This window comes from Canis lupus, chromosome 23, assembly GCF_048164855.1.
Source record: "Canis lupus baileyi chromosome 23, mCanLup2.hap1, whole genome shotgun sequence".
Classification (NCBI taxonomy): Eukaryota; Metazoa; Chordata; class Mammalia; order Carnivora; family Canidae; genus Canis; species Canis lupus.
The window spans coordinates 3996979-4023040 of record NC_132860.1 but is presented as its reverse complement, the minus strand read 5'-3'; the positions used below and the strand labels follow the sequence as shown (position 1 = coordinate 4023040).

General features: G+C 38.7%; 1 pseudogene; it reads left to right on the top strand.

Annotated features, from left to right (window-relative positions):
• The first annotated feature begins 17452 nt into the window (after window positions 1-17452).
• Window positions 17453-18179, top strand: LOC140615375 (RNA transcription, translation and transport factor protein pseudogene; annotated as a pseudogene).
• The last annotated feature ends 7883 nt before the right edge of the window (window positions 18180-26062 follow it).

Sequence of the window (26062 nt, the reverse complement as noted above, 5' to 3'; positions counted from 1 at the left end):
TGGCCTAACCCTGCCCAGTTCTTCTTTCTGTTCATGGCTTCTCTCAAATGGCTTTCTCCTGCCTCAGGGACTTTGCCTGTGGTAGGGCCCTTCCAATTTCCGATGGTCAGTACGTCCTTTTAATCAGGGATTCATTTCAGGAAGAGTGTTGCCTATATACATACAAGGTGATTGATTGATTGATTGATTGACTGATTGATTGATTGATGTTTCATTTAAAGACGTCCTGTGAGACAAGTTGGAGGCAGCCTGATGTTCCCTGAGCTTTACTCTCCTTGTAATACTTTGGGCCTTATGGAGGGAATTGCAACTCCTCCAGCCAATTCTTCAACTGGTTGCATTATCAGCTGGGACTTTAAGGTGTTACAGAGTTTAGGCTTTCTTGTTCCAGCAACAAAAATATGGAATTATGATGCTAAATGTTGGGGTCTGCACCTCTCAAGAGGGCCATGTTTGCAAGTAGGAACTCAGGTATAGGTACAGAAAAGTGCCAAGGGTGAGGCAAGCAAACGTCTGAAATTGGCTGATAACCGGCCTGACTGACCGGGCACATGGAGCTGGGAATGCAAGTGAACTCACATGACCATACAATGAGGGCTCCTGCAAGAGAGCTCCAAAGAATAAGGTCATGTATAGGATTCCCTGCTTTGTTTAAGGTTCATCTGAGGCCACACGTAAGGACTGGCAATCCAGCACTCTGAACCTGCCCTTCAGTTGCCACTGGGGGCCTTGGGGCTCCAGGACACATAAAAGGATGGAGACCAGCCCTGGGGGTCACACCCGGGGAAGCCTCATCCATAAGCGGCACATGCCTCCCACTGAGACACCCTAGGTGTTTCACTTGCTTCCTTGGCCTTCTAAAAAAGAATATCACAATTGAAACTGTTAACCTCGCCAAGCTCTATGAATAGGCCAAACTTTTTTGGGGGGAAATCTAGAGATGCTCAAGAGGATTAAGTGGCAGATGGGTAAGAGTGGCTAACTCCCACTGGCCTGATCCCTCCTCATCCCAAGATGTTAGACCACTCTTCCCTTGGGAGGGCGAACCAAGGGACACCTCGCTTTAGACAAGAGCTGACATGTTGGGATGACTTCATAGTCAACCAACCTGTCTATCACAGGCACGGGGTAAGAGACTCCTACTAGGATTTCAAGATGGGAAACAGCCCATCCTCGGCAGAGACGCCTCTGGATTGCACCCTGAAAAATTGGGAAAATTTTGACCCACTGATCCTTAAAACGACAGGTACGGGGTAAGAGACTCCTACCAGGTTCTTGAGATGGGAAACAAACCATCCTCCGCGGGGACTTCTCTAGATTGGGTCCTACAAAATTGTGTATTTTCCCCTTGTAAAACTTTTCTAGTGTTTTCCATAGGTTAAAAACTGTAGGTTATTCGAGGCAAGATAAAATCAGGAGTGACCTTCGTGGCAAGGCATGGTCTCCAGTGTCCAAGGACTCTCTCTTGGGGTGTCTTTCAACTCACTGGAAACAATTTGGATTGTAAAACTTAGGGAAGAATTGATTGCCTGTAACACTGTACAGCCTCAGTGGGATCCATCAGTTAGATCTTCTGCAGAGAACAGGGCTCCACATCAGGACCCCCACCCAAGGGGCTCTAATAGAATGTGTTTGCCTGAACATGTTGGCTGCTAACCTCCCTCCTGACATCTTGGATAATTATCTGAATAGGCTTCTGAATAAACCCAGGATGCTGGAGAAAACATAGGCCCTCCCTAGCAAAGGGGATGCTGACTCTCTCTCACTGTTCTCTCAATAGATCCAGGGTATTCTGCTGTGCGTTGGGAGTTTCTCCCTCGTTTCCCAGGTTAATGGCTATAATTGGAACTAACTATGGTTAGTTAGGACGGGGACTTTAAGGAACAGTCCCAAGCAGGGGCCGAAACTCTGTTTGGGGTAAGTTCCCTGGCTTCTTCTGCCTGACCTGGACGGCCTCATTCCACTTGTTGCTGAATGGTGTTCACCAAAACATGGTGTTTGCTCATCTGTCCAAGTGGATGAGCTTTAAAACTGGGAACACTTGGGGATCCCTGGGTGGCTCAGCAGTTTAGTGCCTGACTTTGACCCAGCATGTGATCCCGGAGTCCTGGGATTGGTCTAGAATCAGGCTCCCTGCATGGAGCCTGCTTGTCCCTCTGCCTATGTATCTGCCTCTCTCTCTCTCTCTCTCTCTCTCTCTCTCTCTGTGTATGTTTCTCATGAATAAATAAATGAAATCTTAAAAAAAAAAAAAACTGGGAACCCCTTTTCTCAGCCTTCTAGCTGTACTTTGCCTCTCTGTCTCCCCCCACCCCCTGTTCCTGTTTCTGCACCACCTTGGATGCGGCCTGCATACATTGCTCACTTCAGATTTCCCCACCAATGTCTCAGGTAAAAATCAACAAATGCTCTTTCTCTACTCAACAAATATGTATTGAACACTTGGTCTAGCTACTCTCTGCCAAGGAATGATAGGTTCTGCGGTAAAATATGCAATAAATGTCACTATTTTTGACTCCATGAAGATACATGGAGTGCATTGGAAGATACATATCCGGGACACCCGGGTGGCTCAGTGGTTGAACGTCTGCCTTCAGCCCAGGGCATGATCCTGGAGTCCTGAGAATGAGTCCTGCATCAGGCTCCCTGCATGGAGCCTGCTTCCCCCTTCTGTCTGTGTCTCTGCCTCTCTCTGTGTCTCTCATGAATAAATAAAATATTTTTTTAAAAAAAGGAAGATACATATCATTTTTTGTTGTTGTTGTTGTTGTTTTGTTTGTTTGTTTTGTAAAAAGGGTGGTTTTATTGAAGCACAGGGACAGGACCCCTGGGCAGAAAGAGCTGCCTCCCTGGGGTTGTGAGGGGTGGATGATTACACACTTGAGAGTTGGGGGAGGTGAGGAAAAGGGAGGTTTCCAAAGGATATGCATATGTTAAAGAGGACCTATAGGATACTGGAGGCCTTCCCACTGTCAAGTTAAGGTTGTTTATCCCTCTAGGAAGGCATTAATATTAAGACAGTTGGGAGCTTCCTGTCACACAATCCCACCCAGGAGTAGGGGGAGGTGTGGGGAGTCTGCTTCTGCTTTGTCCTCAGCTAGCCTTCTGCCCCCTCATTTCGCTCCTGAACAATTGTGACCTTTAAGTCTTTGAGGTTGTTGAAGGTGAAAGGTCTCATCTTCTGTAACATCTTCCTGCTGAATTGGGGTGTAGAGACATCCCTACCTATAGGTCAATATGAAAGCCTTTTATTCAGGCTTCTCTTACACAGAATATTAACCGTTGTTGTCACTTGTGGTGTCTCCGTGCCTACTGTCAAGGCTCTTTCACCGCTGTCGCTTCCGGCTGACAGATGATCCTTTCTATTCAAGGAGGTTCATGTATGTGGTCCATGTTGGATTCAGCTGCCTCCCCCCTTTTGTATGATACACGTACTTGAAATAAATAGCTGTGAAAATACGTAATTTAAAACTGTTTTTAGTGACATAAAAATAAAGTGTTTAAGAGAGTTAGGAAGGGAGGTTGACTGCGATATAAAGGATAAATAGAAGATGACATGGCGAAGAGGGCAGAGAGAACTGCCTGTTGAGTCACAGGGGGAAAACAAGCTTATTCAAGGGATTTAAAGAAGGTCAGTGATAGAAAGTAGAGAGTAATGCAGGATGTTTCTGGGGAACACTGAAGGGAGTCTCCAAGCTTCATGTTTTTATGAAAGGGAACATCATAGGGCACCTGGGTGGCTCAGTAAGTTATTAAGCATCCGGCTCTTGATTTGGGCTCAGGTCATGAACTCAATCAAGGTTGTGAGATAAAGCCCGGGTCAACCCCAAGATTCTCTCCTTCGCCCTCTGCTCCTCTGCCTGCCCCCACCCCCTGCCCCCACACTCCCTCTCTCTCTAAAAAGGTGGGGAGACATCAATTACAGTATCATGAACTAATTACACTCTTACCTATTATTCCATTTTCCTGTCTTATTGCACTGGTTAAGACCTCTAATGCAATGTTAAAAGAAAGTAGAAGGCAGAAATTATTGGGCACACTCTTGTAGAAAAACAAAGGAGCAGACAGGACTCAGTTTCTTTCCTTTTCTTTTTCTTTGAAGATGACTTTTAAAAAGTGCACAATTTCCTATGATTCTTCTTGAGAAAAGTTTCACAAGCGGGCCTTCTAGGAGTTTGGCCTGTCCCTGAATAGCTGAGCATATATATCACCAAGTGGTTAAGTCGAATTTGGGAATAAAATATCTGTAAGCTCATTTGGATAATGGATCTAAGCCTTATAAAGCAATGCAGGCATTATCAATAGTAAAGGTCACATTCTAATTTACTTCGTACTTACTCTGTCCCTCTCATAATTGTTTGGAACCTTAGCTGAGGAGAAAAGATGGAGTAATACATAGACTGGCCACTCAGATGAAAACACAGATATGAATCAGATCTGGTACATTTCAGGCCTTTTAGACCACAGCAGAAATTTAAGGCTTAATCATAATTACGATGAAAAATACCGAAGGATTAAATGAAACAAAATGATACAACTTAAACAATTATTAATATTTGCTGTGTCCAGTCTGTGAAGAATAGTTTCAGGACAAAATAAATTCAGCAATGTTAGGGAGTTATTAAAATAGTTTTAGTAAGATATGTTTGTTGTGTACATAAGAAGAGCAATAGTCTAAGGTTTTAAATTATATAAATATATTTAAGGGTTGCCCATAATTATCATGTTTACACATAAGGGATTTTAAATCCATTTTAATCCTGATCAATGTGTGACACCTGGAAGGTTCTCAGTAGACACCGGTGAATAAAGAAACGACAGTTGGCTATTTGCTGGGAAAACAGCATATACATGTCATAGAATGATCAATTAAAAAATGCTTTTGAAAACATATTAATATCTTTCTCACTTTTCATTCTTCACACTGTAAGATCATCCTCTTTTCAGTCAAAACAATTCAGCCTTTGGTTCCAAATTATTAATGCAATGTTCTATGGATAAATAAATAAAGTTTAGGAATCAACCTCCAAAATGAAAAAAAAAGAAATTCAATATATAATAGTTCTGACATTATAGTATTATTGAATGAGTCAGATACTTCCTCAATTTCAAAAGATCTGTTTCAAGTGCTATTTAAATGATAGAATTTTACTATAAAGAATGGTGTAGAAGAAAATCCCTGGGGGGCCCAGCGGTTTGGCACCTGCCTGTGGCCCAGGGTGTGATCCTGGAGTCCCGGGATCGAGTCCCACATCAGGCTCCCTGCATGGAGCCTGCTCCTCCCTCTGCCTGTGTCTCTGCCTCTCTCTCTGCCTCTCTGTTCTATTGATTAGGGAAAGGACGTAGAGGAAGTAGAAACTACTGTGAGAAGGAAAGGAAAAATCTGACTGTGAGAATGGACCTAATATCTTTGTCACCTCAATCTCTGTTAAAAGAGAATTAAGATTCTTGACACCCCTAATACACTGCTAGATGTGCTGAAAGAACCAGGGAATGTTCAGATACTGCATTTTCCTGCTATGCTCAACACTGATAAATGCTTCAAATTTAAAAACTGTGTCATGAAAAGATGAAGATATGATCTGTTCATGATATGCACAAAAATAAAACATTTAAAAAAAATTAAAAAAAACAAAAGAAAGAAAATGTCTTCTGATGACTTTGGTAAAACATGAAGAGATAGGGAAGTACTGAAAGGCCTTGGCTCGGTCTGGCTGTACAAGGTGAAGGGGCCAAAGACTTCAAGCATCTCAGGATGGAGGTTAATGACAGGAAGCATAATCTCCACCCTACTGAGCCAGCAGGATGCTCCAAATGATAGGTGGGAGGAAACACAGGATGGCAGTCTCTAACGCAGGGACATGGAATCAGGCCACAGCAATCTCTTTGCCGTGAGGACATCAAGACCCGGGGGACAGTAATCAGAATCAAGGTCTATACCTCTGTCCCTTACAGGCACAAAACCTCTGTGCTGACAGGATCATTTTGGCAAGGAGACAGGAGCAAGAGAACACTTCGGAGAATAGAAAAGAACCCTGTTAAGGAGTTTGGATTTTGGACTTACTGAGAATTTACTTCAAAGTGACTGAACTAGCCAGAAGTTGTCTCTCTTACACCTCAAGAACCCCAGTTTACATTCTCCTTGTGAGTTCATTTTTTTTTTTTTTCCCTTACTATTGACAACCACAATTTACACAGGGTGATGGCTCCTGGGAGGTCATGCATGAGTTAGGAGTGATAGATTATTCAAATTTAAACCACCACAATGAGAGAGCATGCAAGAAAAAAAAAATTCAGTAAAACAGATAAATGTTTAAAAAAAAAAAAACTCTGTGGCAATAGTGAAATAAATATACTTTAAAACAGAGTATAATTAAATCAATCCTCCAATGTGGTTCACGTGATCCCAGGCCTTAAAAGATTTCAAGCTTATTTTCAAATTTAATAGAGAAAGAATGTATTTGACCACATTTTTCCATGTCCCTCAAGCCAATAGGTTTTTTAAATTTAACTCTAATTATCATCTTTGCCAAAAAATAGTTTTTTGAAACTATTTAGAAAACTAAATATACATTTTTGTTAAAATATACATTATTAAAATAGATAACTTTTTACTTGAACGCCCATTTGGGTGATTCAAACAGCATTTCCATCTTCTGATGGATGGTTTTAATTGCTTTATATTGGCTTGTTGACACCCTAATCTTATGGGTCATGCCTTTTAATTAGGTCTATGATTTCCATATGAACTATATACAGAAACTGGAAGATTCTGAAAGTACTATAGACAAATAAAAGGACATCAGCTGAAGGACATTTAGGGCTGTTGAAGAAGGCATTCCTGGCCACTAATTTGTCTTATGGGGCCTTCAATGAGATACAATATTTGAAAGGTCATTTTAAAATAGACAGCTTATCTAAACTAGTTATTTAACACCAAACTTCTTTTTTCTCTCTCTTTTTTACCCACAAGCATTCACTGCCATCTTTCTTTGAAGAAGTTACTGTCCTCATGCTGTGTTGCCTTATGGAAAGCAGTGAAGGAGAGGTAGGGAGCCAGAGAGCGCTTCTCACTGCCTATGCCAAGATCTAATTTCTTTGTCTCTCTACCAAGAAAAGGGAATGAGTCGTGATCGAAGCCTGATTAATCATATATTCCCTTCCTGCAATTAAATCTTGAAAGAGAAGCATGCAAGTGCCAATAAAGATGAGAAAAAAAAATTTGGAATCCATTATATTTAACTATATCACCACAGCCGGACAATTTCCCTTATGGAAGAAATTTCTGCAATTTCTGGTTTCTAGCTTTCTGGAGCTGATTTTGGTATGATAATTTCTCCAGCCTTTATGTTGATTCTGTGAAATCTCAATATCCTTTACATAAAGTTGTTTTGGCAGAAGCTTTTTTTTTTTTTCTTTTTCCTCCCATAAGCTTGGTTTCTGTAGCTAGTATATTAAGACAATGAGAAAGAATTTTTGTTACCCCAGATTTGGCAACCAATACAAACAACTGAGAGTAAAGAGTCCAGGGATGCCTGGGTGGTTCTGACCGTTGATTTTGGCTCAGGTAATGATCTCACGGATCATGGGATAGAGCCCCACATTGGGCTCTCTGCTCAGTGGGGAGTCTGCTTGAGATTCTCTCCCTCTGCCCTTACCCCCATTAGTATGCATGCATGTTCCCTCTCAAATAAATAAATATTAAAAAAAGGAAAGAAAAGGGGAAAGGAAAGGAAAGAAGGAAATGAAAGGAAAGGAAAGGAAAGAAAGGAAAGGAAAGGAATGAAAAAAGAAGAAAAAAGTAGAGAAAAGAAAAGAAAAGAAAGAAAAGATAAAAGAAAAGAAAAGAAAAGAAAAGAAAAGAAAAAAGAAAAAAGAAAGGAAAAGATAAAAGAAAAGAAAAGAAAAAAGAAAAAAGAAAAGATAAAAGAAAAGAAAAGAAAAAAGAAAAGAAAAGAAAAAAGAAAAGAAAAAAAAAAGAAGAGAAAAGAAAAGAAGAGAAAGGAAAAAAGAATAAAAGAAAAGAAAAGGATCCATAAGAAAGGACCTGTCAACATTTGGCTTTACACGTTTTCCTCTGGTTTTACTAACAATCTTTCTATGGCCAACTAAACTCCAGTGGTTATGCCTTATATAAGGTGTTTTTAAGAAAATTGGAGAGGAAAGGACAACAACAAAAGTTGACTGCGTCTTAGACCTGTGCCCAGATCAATGTTCATGGTAAAGAGATTTTTATTCCTGGTTGTCCTCCTCTCAACTTTACAAAGTGACATAAGAGAGAACTAAAAAAAAAAAAAAAAAAAAAAAAAAAAAAAAAAAAAAGATCATTCACAGAGATCAGGGATCTATTTTCATGGTTCCACATGAGGAAGCAAAAAAAAAAAAAAAAAAGGTTAAGATGAAAGGAAAGTAGGGTATAACATCAACATCTCACCTGGAATTGGTAAGAAGTGTGCAGTTCTGGTAAGACTAGTTGTAGATGTAGCAACTCTCCCTGGAATGAGTCATAAATGATGTCAGGATCCAGGGAAGGCCCAAATGCTACTTTCAAGAGGTAAAGCAAACTCATCCTCTATGCTGAGACCATCACGTTAGAACAGATCAGAGAAGCACCAGAGCAACTGTTCTGCAGCCCCGTCACCAGCATGTGATAGGCTGCATTACCACGACGAGATAAGTTGCATAACTTACCATGTGCTGGGATAAGTTTGGTAAACAAAATTTGTTTTCCCTATTTTTTCTTTCCTCAAAGAAAATCTTCTCCAAAGGAAGTGAGATATCTCCTCAGATTCAGACTCTACACACCCCTACAAACCAGGGTGATAGGATGAAGTGAAGAATAAAAAAGCAGTCACTCTTGGGGATCCCTGGGTGGCTCAGTGGTTAAGCACCTGCCTTTGGCCCAAGGTGTGATCCTGGAGTCCTGGGATCGAGTCCCGAGTTGGGCTCCCTGCGTGGAGCCTGCTTCTCCCTCTGCCTGTGTCTCTGCCTCTCTCTCTCTCTCTGCATCTCTCATGAATAAATAAAAAATCTTAAAAACAAACAAACAAAAAAAGCGCTCTTTAAAGTCCCCATTGCCTGGGGCATCTCAGTCAGAGCATGTGATTCTTGATTTGTGAGCGGTGACTTTGAGCCTCATGTTGGGTGTAGAGTTTACTTAGAAAAAAATAAATAAAAAATAAAATTCCCAAAGCCTAATAGAAACAGAGAAGAGTTAGAGAGATAGCATTTAATTAAAAAAAAATATTTAAATTCAATTTAATTAGCATATAAAGTGTTTCAGAGGTAGAATTTAGTGATTCATCAGTTACATACAACACCCAGTGCTCATTACTTCAAGTACTCTCCATAATGCCCATCACCCAGTTACCCCTCCCCTCCAGCAACCCTCAGTTTGTTTCCTACTGTTGAGAGTCTCTTGGGATCCCTGGGTGGCGCAGCGGTTTGGCGCCTGCCTTTGGCCCAGGGCGTGATCCTGGAGACCCGGGATCGAATCCCACGTCAGGCTCCCGGTGCATGGAGCCTGCTTCTCCCTCTGCCTGTGTCTCTGCCTCTCTCTCTCTCTCTGTGACTAATATAAATAAATGAAAATTTAAAAAAAAAAAAAGAGTCTCTTATGCTTTGCCTCCTTCACTGTTTTAATCTTATTTTCTCTTCCCCTAGGTTCCTTTATCTGTTTTGTTTAAATTAAATTAAGTTCCCACATATGAATGAAATGATATGGTATTTATCTTTCTTTGACTGACTTATTTCACTTAATACCTTCAAGTTCCATCCATATTATTGCTAATGGCAACATTTCATTCTTTTTGATGGCTGAGTAGTATGCCATTGTCCATAGACACCACATCTTTATCCATCCATCTGCCGATGGCCATCTGGGCTCTTTCCATATCCTAGCTATTGTGCACATTGCTGCTATAACTATGGTGTGCATGTGCTCCTTCAAAATACTGTTTGTGTCCTTTGGAGAAATACCCAGTTGTGTAATCGCTGGGTGTAGCCCTATTTTTAACTTTGTGAGGAACTTCCATACTATTTTCTGGAGCGCCTGCACCACCAGTTTGCATTCCTACCTACAAGAGGGGTTGCCCTTTCTCCTCATCCTCACCAACATTTGTTTTTTCCTGACTTGTTAATTTCAGCCATTCTGACCTCATTGTGGTTTTGATCTGTATCTCCCTGATGTCGAGTAATGTTGAGCTTTTTTTCAAGCCTCTGTTGGACTTGGTATGTCTTTTTTGAAGAAATGTCTGCTCATGTCTTCTGCCCATTTCTTGACTGGGTTTTTTGGGTTTTTTTGGGGGTGTTGAGTTTGATAAGTTCTTTATAGATTTTGATACTATCCCTTTATCTGATAAGACATTTACAATTATTTTCTCGCATTCTACAGGTTGCCTTTTAGTTTTGCTGTTTCCTTTGCTGTGCCAAAGCTTTTTATGAAATCTTGATAGTTCACTTTTGCTTTTGTTTCCCTTTCCTCTGGAGATGTGTCTAGCATGTTTATTTTTATGTATGGTGTAAGAAAATGGTCCAACTTCATTCTTCTGCATGTGGCTGTCCAATTTTCCCAACACCATTTGTTTAAGAGACTGTCTTTCTTCCACTGGATTTTCTTTCCTGCTTTGTCAAAGATTGGTTGACCATAGAGTTGAGGGTCCATTTCCGGGTTCTTTATTCTGTCCCATGATCTATGTGCCTGTTTTTGTTCTAATACCATACTGTCTTGCTGGTTACAGCTTTTTTTTCTTTTTTTAAGATTTTATTTATTTATTCATGAGAGATATGGAGAGAGAAGCAAAGACACAGGCAGAGGGAGAAGCAGGGTCCATGCAGGGAGCCTGATGTGGTACTCGATCCCGAGACTCCAGGATCACGCCCTGGGCTGAAGGCAGGCGCTAAACTGCTGAGCGACCCAGGGATCCCTCTGGTTACAGCCTTTTAACACAGTATGAAATCCAGAATTGTGATGCCTCCAGCTTTTGTTTTCTTCTTCAAAGTTATGTTTGGGTCTTCGTGGTTCCATACAAATTTTAGGATAAGATAACCTTAAATTTGCTATGAGATTAGAATTTTGGATTTTTTAAGAGTTTATTTATTTATTTGAGAGAGAGGACGACAGAGAGAGGGAGGGAGAGAGCACAGAGTGAGAGTGACAGGGAGAAACAGACTCCCCACTGAGCAACGAGCTCAACATGGGGCTGGATCCTGGGACCCAGAGATCATGACCTGAGATGAAGGCAGACACTTAACAAGCTGAGCCACCCAGGAACCCCTAGAGTTTTGGTTTTTAACACAACCAAGTAAAAATAAAACTATAGGCTCTGCCTGGGATATTTTTAATGAACAGTAAAAATGATCCAACAAAACACAGTTGAGCAATACTAATTGTGTAGAAAGTTATGCACCATTTTGGTAGAATCCCAATGATATAGTATTTTGACAGTCATTCCGTCCACAAGAATGATCTTTCTTAAAAAAAAAAAAAGCTATTTTTTGTTACCTGCAGGATAGAGCACAATGTTCATTAAAATCTTTCTTAACTTGACCTGTCTATACTTATAATACATATCTTTACAATACATGTCTTAGGATCCATTGTACAACTTTTTGTTACCCAGGCATACTGACTTTAATGATGCTTTGCCTTACATATATATTTTTTTAGAGATAATAGATATAAATCTAAAAAAAAAAAAAAATCCACCTGAGTTAAAGTTGAAATATTCTGTTGGTCATATTGGTATTTGAAGGAATCTTGCTGATATAAATACTTTGAATCCTTAAAGTACTGAGTTGATAAGACAAAAAAAGACATTGTAAAGTTGTGAGAAGACAAAAAAAAAAAAAAGCATATTTAATTCATCTAAAAGACTTGTTCTTTTTTATAGTTTACCAAGAAAGATACAGAATCTTCATGATATTTGAAATACTTCCCTGGAATATAATCTCCAGCATCAACTCATATGATGATTGCAAGTACTTACTAAAGCTAATCTCTAGAATATACATTACATAATGGACCTATAAAGTAATTATAGTGTAGGGAACTAAAAAATTGTAAATGAAACTCATCATATTTATTTTGGTCATCCCACAATTATATGTAATTTTCAAGTTCTTCTATGGATTACAAAGTTTCAGAATTTCTATGTACTTGATTATTCACTTCAGATTTATTTATTTTTTAAAAAAAGATTTCATTTATTTATTCATGAGAGATACAGAGAGACAGAGAGAGAGGCAGAGACACAGGCAGAGGGAGAAGCAGGTCCCATGCAGGGAGCCCCATGTGGGACTCGATCCTAAGACTCCAGGATCACATCCTGGGCCAAAAGCAGGCACCAAACCGCTGAGCCACCCAGGCGTCCCTCACTTCAGATTTATTGATAATAAAATGTTCCTACCAGAGAACTATCACTAAAATATATAAATCCTGATTTAATTAATACATGGTATAAATTCTCTACCCAACTCTCATTTCTAGCTCTTCCATTCAAATTACAAACTCCTAGCAACCCTACAATACTGTATTGTTCAGAGCAGTTGTAGTACCTCCACATCTGTTCATCTTTTATGGAAAAAATAGAATACATAAAATAAAACAAAATAAAGTAAAATACATGTAGAATCATGCCTTTTAGATAGTGAAAGCCTAAATGTATATATGTATTTATGTATCTGTCCTACTTTCTACATTCAATGAACACACAGCTGTATGCATGTATAACACATCCAAGCATATAAACACACAATTTCCAATTTTTCTTGTTTTGTGAAAATATCAAGAGATATTTTGTGAATGTGCCAAAATAATTTAATTTGGGTCCTTATATAGTTGGTTGTAATTTTTAAGAGTTTATTTATATTCCTATATAAGCATAGATCATTAACTAAAAAGAAAAAATAAACCTACAACACTAAATTTATTCACAAGAGTCTCAAAATCGTAACCTTATGTTTCTTTCCAGTCTTTCCTGATATTGACTAAACCATCATCTGATTAAATCACAAAAAATGTTTACTTCAAAGTGTATCAACTACTGGTTTCTGGTTTCAAATCATTTCCTAGTAAAATGAACTATGGTGACCTTTAAAAAACATATTTAATATATTTAATATCATGTTAACCCACAGAGACTGTGCTCTTGTCTTTTTATTGTTAAATCTTGTTAAACCTTGCAGCATCATTCAAAACTAGAGATTTAATAAATGTTAGATAGAAATTCGTAAATGTTTGGTTCTGTTTGCTGGATTGTAAGCAGTAAATAGCCTTTATTGATTGACAAGTATTGAGCAGGGAAATATTGCTATTTCTAACCTTTTAAAACATGTAAATGGAAAGACAAAAATGTCAAAGTAAAATGAAGATTTTTATTAAATTTAGCAGGAGAAAAGGAAGACTTGATTTTTATTTAATGCTACCTAATAAGGAAATTACCTTCCAGGTTTGAGCTTTGTTTCTAGATTATGTTTAGCTATAGTCAAATTCTAGCTAACTAGTATATTATTAGAGTTAATTATCCACCAATTATTTAAGAGGATTAACAAGCTGGCAAAATATAAGTGTATTCCCATAATCAAGGTAAACTGAGGGTAAGTGATAAAGTAAAATAAAATATCTAGTAAACTAACACGTGGATTAGGAATAATTGGAATATTAGCAATATTAGAGCATGCACACACACAGAAGATTCTCAAAAGGACATATTCCTATACACCTTGGCCTCAAGAGAACTGGAACTTAGGCTTTGCTCTTAATATGTCCCTTTCCTTTTTATAACTCACTGCTCTTTCCCCTGTATAGGGACATGCCAGATGCACATGTCCTCTTCCTGTCTAACATATTATGTGTGGTATCATAGAAAGCTACTTGGCCTTTATCCCGGTTTCTGGGACAAATTCCTAAAACCCTTGGAATGTTATGAGTGATTGGATGATAGGAGACAATTCTAATGAGGTGCCCTCAAGCGGAGGGGCCATTGGGGGCAGCCCGGGTGGCTCAGCGGTTTAGCACCAGCTACAGCCCAGGGCCTGATCCTGGGGACCTGGGATCGAGTCCCACGTCGGGCTCCCTGCATGGAGCTTGCTTCTCCCTCTGCCTGTGTCTCTTCTCTTTCTGTGTCTCTCATGAATAAATAATAAATAAATCTTAAAAAAAAAAAAAAAAAGGAGGAGCCGTTGGGCAGCTTCAGGATGGGAGCCACCCTCAAGATAGATGAAGGTCTGATTAAAGAGTTGGAACCTTCGGCCCTGCCCCCTGAACTTCAGAAAGAGAGGAGAGAGTTAGAGACTGGAAGTTGCATTAATCACCAGTCACCAATGACTCCATCAATGATGCCTATGAAATGAACCTCCTTTAAAAAACAATAATGATAACAGGGTTCAGAGATCTCCTGTGTGGTGAACATATGGAGAGAGTGGCCTACCTTGACAGGGCAAATAAGCTCCCTGTCTCCCCTGAATACCTTGTCCTATGCATCTGACTTGTATCCTTCATCATAAACCAGTAAATGTGTGTTTCTTTGTGTTCTGTGAGCCTTTCTAGGAAATCATGGAACCCAGAGAAGGGAGTGTAGGAACCCTCAATTTGTAGTTAGCAGAAAAGAAGTGTGGGTGGCCTGGGAACCCCATTTGTAAACAGTATCTAAAGTGAGAGAATTCTTATGGGACTGAGCCTTTTAACTTATGGGGTCTGATTAACTCTGGGCACTTAGCGTTAGAATTGAACAAACTAAATTGTTAGATACTCAGAGTCAGAGAATCAGAGAATGGGAGCACTGAAGAATAGGTGGTTGGTGTCAAAAGACACTCCAAACTATGAGCTTTATACTAAGGAAAATATTTTACAGGCTTTTGGACTCTTCAGTCACAGACAGCAACTGCCTTTGGAATACACAGGGGTCCCACTTCACTAGCACCACCTACATAGGTATTTTAGAATATACATGAAGAGGAAGGAGACATTGCATTTTAGGGGTTCTTCTTCCTCTTTGGACCAGGCATTTTATTGGAAGATTTCCAGGAGGGAATCAATTTTAATACTTTCAATAATATCAAGTTGTGTTTTATTATATTTTATTATGTGGGGAATTAAATATGAGACCCAGAAAAAATGAGGAAATACGTAATCAAGAATAATGAAGGTGGGATCCCTGGGTGGCGCAGTGGTTTGGCGCCTGCCTTTGGTCCAGGGCGCGATCCTGGAGACCCGGGATCGAATCCCACATTGGGCTCCCGGTGCATGGAGCCTGCTTCTCCCCCTGACTATGTCTCTGCCTCTCTCTCTCTCTCTCTCTCTGTGACTATCATAAATAAATAAAAATTAAAAAAAAAAAGAATAATGAAGGTGTGGTTGGGACTTTGGTATGTCTAATAACAGTGCAGTAAAAGATCGTGTGTGATAAGATAATGTGTCCATCCCACCATTCTCTCTTCTGCCTCAGAAACGGTCCTAAGTCATGGAATAGCAAAAAGCATTCCTTTATCCACAAATTCATTTGCTCATAGTCATAAATGTCCTTACCTGCTATACATCAATCGAAAAAGGGGTTCTGATTTGATTAACCCAGTGACAGAAAAAAAGGCCATTATCCATGTTAGATAAATGACAAATATAGTACAGGCAGATGCTGTACCATAGTCCCAAGGAAAGTGTGTCAGTTTTAGCTTCAATGGAGAAGTCTAAAGGTCGACTATAGGATGTGTGTTGTATCAGCCAGACAGGAGACTAATCTGAATGGATTTACAGTCCTTCCTAACATGCCTTCATTACGTAAGCATTTCAACAGAGGCATCTTAATTATGGCCAAATTAAACTATGCTATAGGGTAGTCAAATGGGTAGGGAGACCCTGGCTTAAATATACTATTTACCAAATCTGGTGTGAATGTCCAATGACTATGGTGATTATGTGCCTTGGAAAAGAACTGGAACTTTCAAAAGAATGAACAATTCAAGACTTATCTTTAGTTTTCTTGTGCCAGCATCCCTTTCTCTATTTCTTTCCATGTAACTCACTGTTTTTTACCTGGTCCCTTGATGGATATTTTCCTGTAAATAGTACAACAGATGAAGCCTTAAGGTCAACATCTATGTTATTTGTTTTATGTATTGCAAGAGAATGATAGCCTGTTTTTAACAATGCAATTTTGATAGAAGGACAACTTATTTTGTTTCTTGTTTTTTTTTTTTTTTTTCTTTTCAATTGCTAGTTTCCCATACCTTTGCCTTTTCTCCCTTGTTAGTCATTTTGAGCATAGTTAATAATGCAGCTCTGGATAAAGGGAATCAGCAACCCTAAGCAAGCTCTGGAGAGTTATTTTCTGTGTTTCCCAGTCACCTATTAATATGGAGCCATCTTGCAATGATGTGCCACCTCACCTTAACAGATGCATGGGAGGTGTAAATAAAAATGCCTAAAACTGCCTTTTTTTTTTTTTACTCTTGTAACCAATTAGTAAGTAAGCACTAAATATACACTTTTATATTTAGTGCTAAATTTTTAAAGGTGTAATGAATATATAGAGGGCAACTAAAATAATAAATACTAAGAATATATTCAGGGTTTATACTATCAAAGAAATGTTTATTGAAACAACCTTGAATTAACAATATTAAAATTAAAAAAAAAATACTAGGGGCATCTGGATGGTACAGTCAGTTAAGTGTCCAAATCTTGGTTTCGGCTCAGGTCATGATCTCAGGGTCTTGAGATGGAGCGCGCATTGTGGTCTATCCAGCCAGGAGTGGCTCGAGATTGCCTCTCCCTCTGCCCCTTTCCCTCCCCGCTCTCACCCTTTCTCTCCCTCTCCCTCTGCCACCGCCCCCATGCTCTCTCCCTCTGCCCCTCCTCCCGGAAATCTCTCCTCTCTCTCCCTCTGCTCTTCCTCCCCACTCTCTCTCCCTCTGCCCCTCCTGCTCCTGCTTGCTGTCTCTAGAATAAATAAATAAATATTTGAAAATAATATTAATAATAACAATAAAATACTATCAATAATTATAATACTCATTGCAAAAAGTTGTAATAAAATTGAAGAATAGATACAGTACTACTGATATCATAAAGTCGGGTAAACTTTTTAAAAGACAAACTGCTACATGCCAATAGTCATAAAACATTCCCCCGTGCATTTTGCTATACACTTGTAACTCAACAGAACTCAAAATAGTTAATGCATAGAGATGCTCATCCAGGTATTATCTATTGTCAAAAGGGAAGACAAATGACTGGAAGCAACTAGAGTACAGAGTATTAGTAATTAGTATTAGTGAAACTTCAAACTTATCACCCTGTCGTCATTAAGTGTGTAAGTAACATGAAGACTAATGGGACTCAAGGTACCATTCTGGAAAAATCATGTGCAGGTCTTGTGCATCCCAGGTGCCAGCATTACTCACTCCTCCTGGCCTCTCTTCTCCCGGCCAAAGTCTGGGGACCAGAGCGGGGACCATGTTCTGACACAGGCTGGTGGCCCTCAATTACCACAAGCCTAATGGCTTCAACTGCAAAGATGAAACAATGTAGAAACCTTAATGTTCGGCTTGAAGACTAGAAAATCACATACTATGAGACTGAAGACAGAAGTGATTTAAGAAACATTCACAGCAGGGACTGGCCCAAGTTCCCGAAAAGTATCTCAGAGATGTGAACTCTCTTTCCAAGATTCAAGATCTGACAAGAAGCAAATGACTGGCTTTTTGGTTTAGATGTTAGACTTGAATATGCAGACAATGCTGAAGAATACAAGGAGTTGGTACCTGATAATACAAAAGATGCTGAAATGCAGCTAAAAATGCAGAGCCACTGATCAATTTGGATGTAAATAATCTCGATTTTAAGGCTGGCGTAATGGCTTTGTCCAACCTTCTTCAGATTCAGCATCATGATTACCCGGTAACGCTTAAGGCAATTCGCATTTTGGTCCGGAAGCTCCTGACAAAGGAGGCAGTTGCTAAAGCAAATCAAATCAAAGAGGGCTTGCCTGTTGTTTAAGACAAACATTTTCCTGGTTTTGACAGAGGAGATGCAGTTCTTAAGGAAGCTGCTCAAATTCTGTGGTTGCTGCATATGGAAGAGCTGAGAGCTACAGACAAAAATTCATGAAGCTATAGGAGATGTTCAGGCAATTATTGTTGATCCAAAGACAGACCGCAGACCGGGGAAAGTTGGACGATGAACATTTTATGATTTTAGCTTCTCACCTCCTTGGCACAGTTGGGAACCCTGCATGTGTTTGGAACTCTGGCTTGTGTTTGGAAAACAAATGTCACATTTTTGAGGGAGGGATCCTAGAATATTGACTTTTTAGAGATTTACCATAGTTGCTTTTTTTTTAATTAAGTGCAGGAAAGTGGAAAAAAATAAAATGTTACAAAATAATAAAATATATACATAAAATAATATAGCATATATACATAAAATGTAATTGTACAATGGCTGCATCTATAGAGGCTTACCAGGAACCAGACACTGTGCTGAGCCCTTTATGCAGATTATCACAATTAATCCTTACAACATGTTACAGACGTCAACAATATTTTGTCCCTATTTATCAGACGCGAGCGATTATAGCTGTTACTGTCATGATGTGAACTAAGCCAATCTGACTTTCACAGGTGTGGGTTCTTTTTGGGTGAGATTGGTAACTTATTATGACTATATTTCTCTGTCCTAACAGATTCACTACCATCTGGTATGTTTTAATGAGATTTAAATTTAGCTTGAATTTTGTTACATCTGGAGATATTTATCAGTGAGAAGGTGTACACACCTATACAAACATATATACACACAGAAGGTCCACATCCTCTTCTTGTAAAACAAGTCTCTGTTCTCTTTCTTACAGAACACGGAAATATCCTTTGAATAATAAGCAGATGCAACAATACTATAATGGTAGGTTTAGCAAATGTTCTGGTCTTTTCGGGGAAGAATTACCTTTAAGGTAATCCAATCAGATCCAATCTGATTCCAAAGCAAAGAGCTCCACTCTAAGGATCTAGGAAGTTATTTGGATTTTTTTTGGCAGAAGTCTGTATAAAACCTTTATTAACAATCCACATATCTTGACTACCAGAAATCTCTTCACAGAAAATTATTTCTCATGTCATTTAGTAATTAAGGAACAGTCAAGTTAAGACCGTATTGTCCAAATTGAAGACTTTTAGTATGCCATCCTGGAGAATGCATAACTGATTAAATAGCTTCAAATATTAAGTAATTGCCCTGAAGAACAGATTGGAACTAACAGACATATATATTGCACAACTTATACTAAAGTGTTTCTAAAGCAATAGTCTGCAATTTGACCTACCAATTATTTTGATTTACAATTATTACTGTGCATATGAACGTATAAAACGTAATTATAAACCAAGTCCTAGGCTGCTGCGGCAGGGAAGAGGGAGTGTACCTATAACACATAAAGTAATAGAATAAATCATTGCTGCACAGTTTATGGGACTTATAAATCTCTGCTAAAAGTCCTCTTTTATTACAACTCTAACTCTGGGGAACTGTGGATGAGATACTTCAGGCAGCAACTACAGGTATTTTTGGAGAAAACTCTCCTAAGTTTCAGTCTCATACAAAGTTGTACAATATCTCATATGAACCAGAATAAGCAAAAAACAATACATATCCCTGATGAGCTATGACAGGTGAAGAGATTGGGGCATCTTCACAATGAGTTGGGGCTCCAAAAAAGCCACTTCAAAGCAAAGTGATATAAGAGCCAGGCGATTAATGGATAATTTAGAATTAAGACATATTTTAGATGAAAGAATCTGGATGTTTCACCTCTTAGCTATTTGCCGTTGCTATATTCTATATGGGTTTCACCAATTCCCTTTTGAGGATACATCTCACTTATACCAACTCTCTCATGAGGAACACATATAAAAAACACATATAAAATACATGTTTGCATTAACGGTAATCCTAAAATGGGGATCAGTTATTCTCACAGTCCTTTGTAGTGATTTTATTTTTTTAATAATTCTTCTGTTGTTAGAGGAAACATATTTATGTAGCTTCAGTTCTTTATTTTTTAAAGCTTTAGTTATTTATCTGAGAGAGAGAGAGAGAGAGAGGATATGCCCTCTTAGCACAGGAGAGGTGGAGGGGGAGAGGGAGACAGAGAATCTCCAGCAGACTCTACGCTGAGTGCAGAGCCTGTTTCAAGGCTGGATCTCAAGACCCTGAGATCATGACCTGAGGTAAAATCAACAGTCAGTCGCTCAACCAAATAAGCCACCCGGGCACCCACATAGTGGTTTTAAATAGCATCATGCTAAACAATCTCTTCTGTATTTGAAAGATACATACTTAAACTGCCACTTATTAAAGGCATCAACATTCTAGGATCTCCAAAGAGGGACAGACGGGCAGTGTACTCCTTGTACAGTCCTCTTTTATCAACCTTTTCCCACTTTGGCTCTTCCTATTACTACATGACTGAGCGAATGATAAGGGAAGTGGCACTCAGCTGGCTGGTCTAAGAGCGGCATTTCAGTCATGTGGGTGTGGGGGGGTGTCTCAAAGCTGCACACGTCCTCTCTTTTCCCTTCCCCTTTCTCCTGGCCTCATTCCCACTGCATGGAGGCATGGAGGAGGTATTATAACAATCTGAGTAATCTGTGTTAAGTACTACAGATTAAATAAGCCTCTAAACCCTACGTGTCCCCACTCTCATCCAGCTGAGCAAGGCAATGCCACGGTCCTGGATTACTGCAGGACCTCAGTGTCAGTGCTGTCAGGGGCCACGGCTGGCATCCTTGGACTTGCCCATCTCTACAGCTTCATCTCCTACCTGCTGGCCTCCGTCCTGCTCTCTCTGCTCTTAATTCTCAAAGTGGGAAGGAGATAGAGCAAATATCTTAAATCATGAAGACCTTTCCTTACAGGAGGTCTTGGGGAGGTCTCTTTACCTTTATCCTGTTCTGAACATCCTCTATGGCATGGTACACATCTGCATGGGGGCAGGAGATGACTTAAAAAAAAAAAAAACTGATTGGGAAGACCATCACCAGAAATTAACATCATGTAAATTTAGTTTTTAAATTGTTGAATTTGCTGCTTGTTCTCTAACATTATCATTTATATCTGAAGACAAAGAACCTATAATATTCTTCAGATTAAATGAAGCATGAGACCAAAAAAAAAAGAGAATGATTTAACTAATTTGGTTAAGGAGAAAGTATTTGAGGTTATTTTTCCTTAGAATATTTTTTTCTCATATATGGAAACGCAATAATAATGTTAAAGTTATATTGCCCTATTCTATTCCATAGAAAAGCTGTGATTTTCCAAAGATTCTTGAACCATATTATAAAGCTGATGGGTGGTTTCCCACTTTATGTCAACTGCGCGTTACCTACTGGCAACACAGTGTGGTGTCGTAGGCAGAGGATTTCATGCTAAAGGCTAGGTTTGGAATCCTGGCTTTGCCACTTATTAGGATGGAGGAGCCACTTGTTCATTTTTTTCCCTGCCTTAAATATCTCATTTGTAAACTGAGGATAGTAATGATCTCTATCTCATGGGGATGTTGGTAGAATTGAATGAGAAAAATGTATGTAAATTTCTTAGCCACAAGCAATCCCTGTGTATCTAAAAATAAATAGAAAGTAAAAACTTCAGAAAACAACTTATGCTCTTGGCTCTGTAGTTGGAAGTTATTAAAGTCATTCCTCTGGTTATTGTGGTTGCAAAGCACATATATAACCATATCAAGTAGAATGTCCTTCATTAATAACATTTAGTAGAGAACATCTCTGCTGTCCTTGAATTCTAAGTGCAGAAGTAACATGAACTAAAGCTTGTAGAGTCTTCATATCTCATTAGCATTCCTTTTCTCAACACGGTTCTGCAATTCATAAAGTACTCTACTCAGCAAGTCCAGAAAATGTGAAGCTTTGCCATTTCCCATTTCAAATATAATTTGTATTTATGAATGCACTTATTTTGAATTTACACTTCATTTTCTCTAAACCAAATTGTTTGAAGCCTGCTACAAAGCAGACACTATGCAAAATAGAACTAGAAGGGATAAAAGTCTAATAAAAGCATGAAAAGTGAGCTAGGACATCAGAGATGCTCCCAGACCCTTTCCCTGGGGTAGGTGATGATTACAATGTTCATCACTGAGAAGCCACTTTATAGGTTGTTGGCAGTTAAAGAACATAATGGGGACATTTAATGTATTGTTCTAATTTCCTAAAAAAAATGAACACGATTTAACCAGGATCTTAATAGACAGGAAAATAGAAAATTGATCAGGTTAGGGTAGAAGTGGGAGTGATTGTCCCTCAGTGAGGTTCAGTCTTCTCTCCCATACATTGTCTCATCTGAAATTCAATTTCATAACTTCTTACCATTGTTCAATGGCTTTGGTAATGGGGAATTATAGTATTAGCTATTAAGCATTTAGTATGTGTCAGAGACTTAGTGCTACTGCTAGGGCACTATTCATCTTATAGTCCCTATAAATTGTTACATGCAACTTTTTTGGTCCTGACAGGTAGCAGGAAGATGTCTCAAGGAAGGGAAACTTTTCTAATTCACACATATAACCACACATGCACGAAGCAACATGTAGGAAAATGGTGGCTCCACATTACACTTAGATTGTAAAAGATGTTATCCATTATGTCCTCACAACAACCCTCTCTGAAAGGATAGCATCCTCATTCCACAGATAAAGAAACTTAGGGTCAGAAAGACTGAAATATGTGCAAGGTTATAGACTAATCACTAACAAACCCAGAAGTAGAACCTAGGTCTATCTGATTCCAGTCATAGTTTCTTTTCACTTTTTCTTACCAGAAATTCCAAATCCACATAGAATCAACAAAATATTCATCACTTCCACAGCTATCAACATTCTTTCATTCTTGTTTTATTTTTATCTTCACGTATGTCTTATCTCATAATCAACTGTTTTATAATCAAAGTTCTCCACTAACTAGAGGAACATGGAGTTGTTATCAGTCATTGATACAGTAGTGTGAATAAGGCTCATGATTATTTAGTTTACCTCCAACACATACTGAAGGACTGAAGACTTGAGAAATAAACAGCAATGTTCATAGTTCTTTGTTATACATGTAGCGCAGCACGTAGCAGCCCCTATAGAGGGGGGCTGTCTCAGCAAAGATAATATTATGAAGAGATCATAGTCTCAGTAAAGGTCAATGTGAAAACGCATGTTACATTTACTTATACAACATGGTTACATGTTCCTAATTCACATAGTAGGATTATTTTTACAGGACAGCTGATCAATACAATACCCACCACATTTTTAAAGGCCAATTTTCTTTTTCTTTTTTTTTTTAAAGATTTTATTTTTTAAAATTTTTTTTAATTTATTTATGATAGTCACAGAGAGAGAGAGAGAGAGGCAGAGACATAGGCAGAGGGAGAAGCAGGCTCCATGCACCGGGAGCCCGACGTGGGACTCGATCCCGGGTCTCCAGGATCGCGCCCTGGGCCAAAGGCAGGCGCCAAACCGCTGCGCCACCCAGGGATCCCCAGGCCAATTTTCTTAATACAGTGACATGTGGCTGGGTAAAATCACTTTGTCAGTAGCATGCAATGCCCAATATTTATTTTTGTTGCATCTGCATTTTTATAACTTCATCTATAATTGCCTATTTTCATTTTAAATCAGCTTAGTGTTGAACAATTTAGGACTTGATTTTGTAATCACAAAACATATATTTAAATACTAAGAACTATGCTTAGTAGGTGTAATCTGAACTTGAAGATCTGAATCCCATCACTTGTGATTTGGCTGCAAAATGTACAATGCATAGAATTTCATGATCCATTGTCTTATGATTGCTTTTACATTGTGAAGAAACTCAGAATTCTAGAAATAATAACATTTCCCTAGAAATATGATCAATGATCTCATTGAAATAGCCAAAGCTATATTATGTAGCACATCACACACTAGCATTCACTAATCCTCCTTATGATGCATTTAAACTTCACAAGAAATCTAGCACTTCTTTGTTATTTATAAGCATCCCTTTTCATTGATGAGGAAACTAAGATGAAAAAAAAAGCATAAGACTTATTCATGGTCACGTATCTAGTAAATGTTAGAAAACTTTAGCAGGAAACCAACTGAAGTCTTTCTAAAATTAGATCTCTTACTGTGTTGCCTCTCTTTATCTTCATTTTGGACCAATTATAAAACCATATACATGAAATTGTGAAATATGAATTATACCTGTACACACTACCATCCATTTCCATTGCAAACACTCTACTTCAGGTCAGCCTTATCTTTATCTTTATCTGAATTATGCATATGGAATTCTAAATGCTCTGTTTCATGTTTTTTCCTTTCGGGCTATTCTAAAAATGGCCAAGTCCGAAAGCATAAATCTAATGATGCCATTCTCCTTTTCAAAATATGTCAGTTTGTTGCCTTTTCTTTTAATGTATTTAAAAGATTTTATTTATGTATTTGAGAGAAAGAACACAGTAAACATAGGGGCATAGGGAGAGGGAAAAGCAGGCTCCTAAGGTGGGCTCAATTCCAGGACCCTGGGATCATGATCCAAACTGAAGGCAGACACTTAACCGACAGCATCCCTATTCATTGCCTTTTCAATTGTCAGTGTCAGGGGTGGATGCTAGAATTGAAGAGTGTCGAAAAATTCTTAATAAAAAAGTGGAATATTTACTAACATCCTTGAAAAAAACACTTTCATACCATGACATCAGAAACTTTTAAAATTTTTCTATATAAACTTTCCTCCATATATCAAAGTATCCATAGTTTTGATTATCTGCTATCAACCTTAAAAACAAAATAGTCAATTATTTCACCAACAAAAGTGAGTTTATTCAGGAATAGGCAAGGAATTGAAACTTGGGGCATGTAAACTACAGAGAACCATAGCCAAGTCTGAAGACCACAGGAAAAGGGCTTGCTTTTATGGAAGAAAGGAGAGGATTGGGAGGAGCTATTTGGCTTAAAGTTCCATTAGAGGAGAATGAGAGTTTGAGTTGTGGTGGCTTTTCATTGGCAGGTTTTCATTGGCTAGGCTGTTGCTGGGCATGGAGAAAATCTTCCTTCTTGCCGGGTTATGTAAAGTCAGCTACTTCCTACAGGTTTATGTAAAGTAAGCTGCACTAAGTGGTTCCTGAGTGAGAACCCTCCCTCCATTGCTTTCCAACTCCATTTAGAATTAGGTGTCCTTTTTGTTCATTTACACATTACTTTTTCTTTCTTTTTTCTTTTTTTCTCTCTCTGAGGTTGTACTGGGAAACACTCAAAAGAGGCTTACAGGCATCTGACACTACTAACTCAGCTAAATGAACTTCTTTTACTTGTCTTTTCTCTTTCTCCAATTTCTAAGTGTAGAACTATCCTAGGAGAAAGGATCATTGTACTTGAGGTATGTGATATTCTTCTTTTCAAAGACAGAGAATGAAAAGTTCAGATTCTTGCCAAAAACTTATGTATGCCTTTTCATGCTTGAATACAGGCAATTATAGAGGCTTTACCTGGAAAGCATCCTTCAGAAAGCTGCCCTCCCCACTCCAGATTTGGTGCATAGCCAATGCTAGTAGGGAGTCTCTAAGGGGAATTGTAGTCAAGGACTCAAGCCCTTCTGGCTGGTTATTCGCTTTTTCACATTTGCACTCCCAGCCCAAAGACCTTCTATATAGAACTCGGGCCTTATCACTCCTTTTTGTCTTTATCCCTACACCAAAGTGCTCTCCCTATAGCGATTATCCACTCTGATTCTTTCTAGGTTTATACTACCTCATAAAAAGTAGTGTAATTTAGACTATGTCATCATCTCCCAGAAGCATGCATACATGCATACACATAGCATATGCAGCATTGAACACAATTTAAGTGTGTGAAGTAGATTAGGAGACATTTCATTAGATCATACCATGCCATAAAAATCATGACATTTCATTTGTTCTGTGAAAATATAAACTTCTCAAATCATTTTTAACCTCAAGAACCTATAAGAAAATAAGTAGTTGCAATCCTATTACCATAAATTTTCTACAGAGTTTAAAATC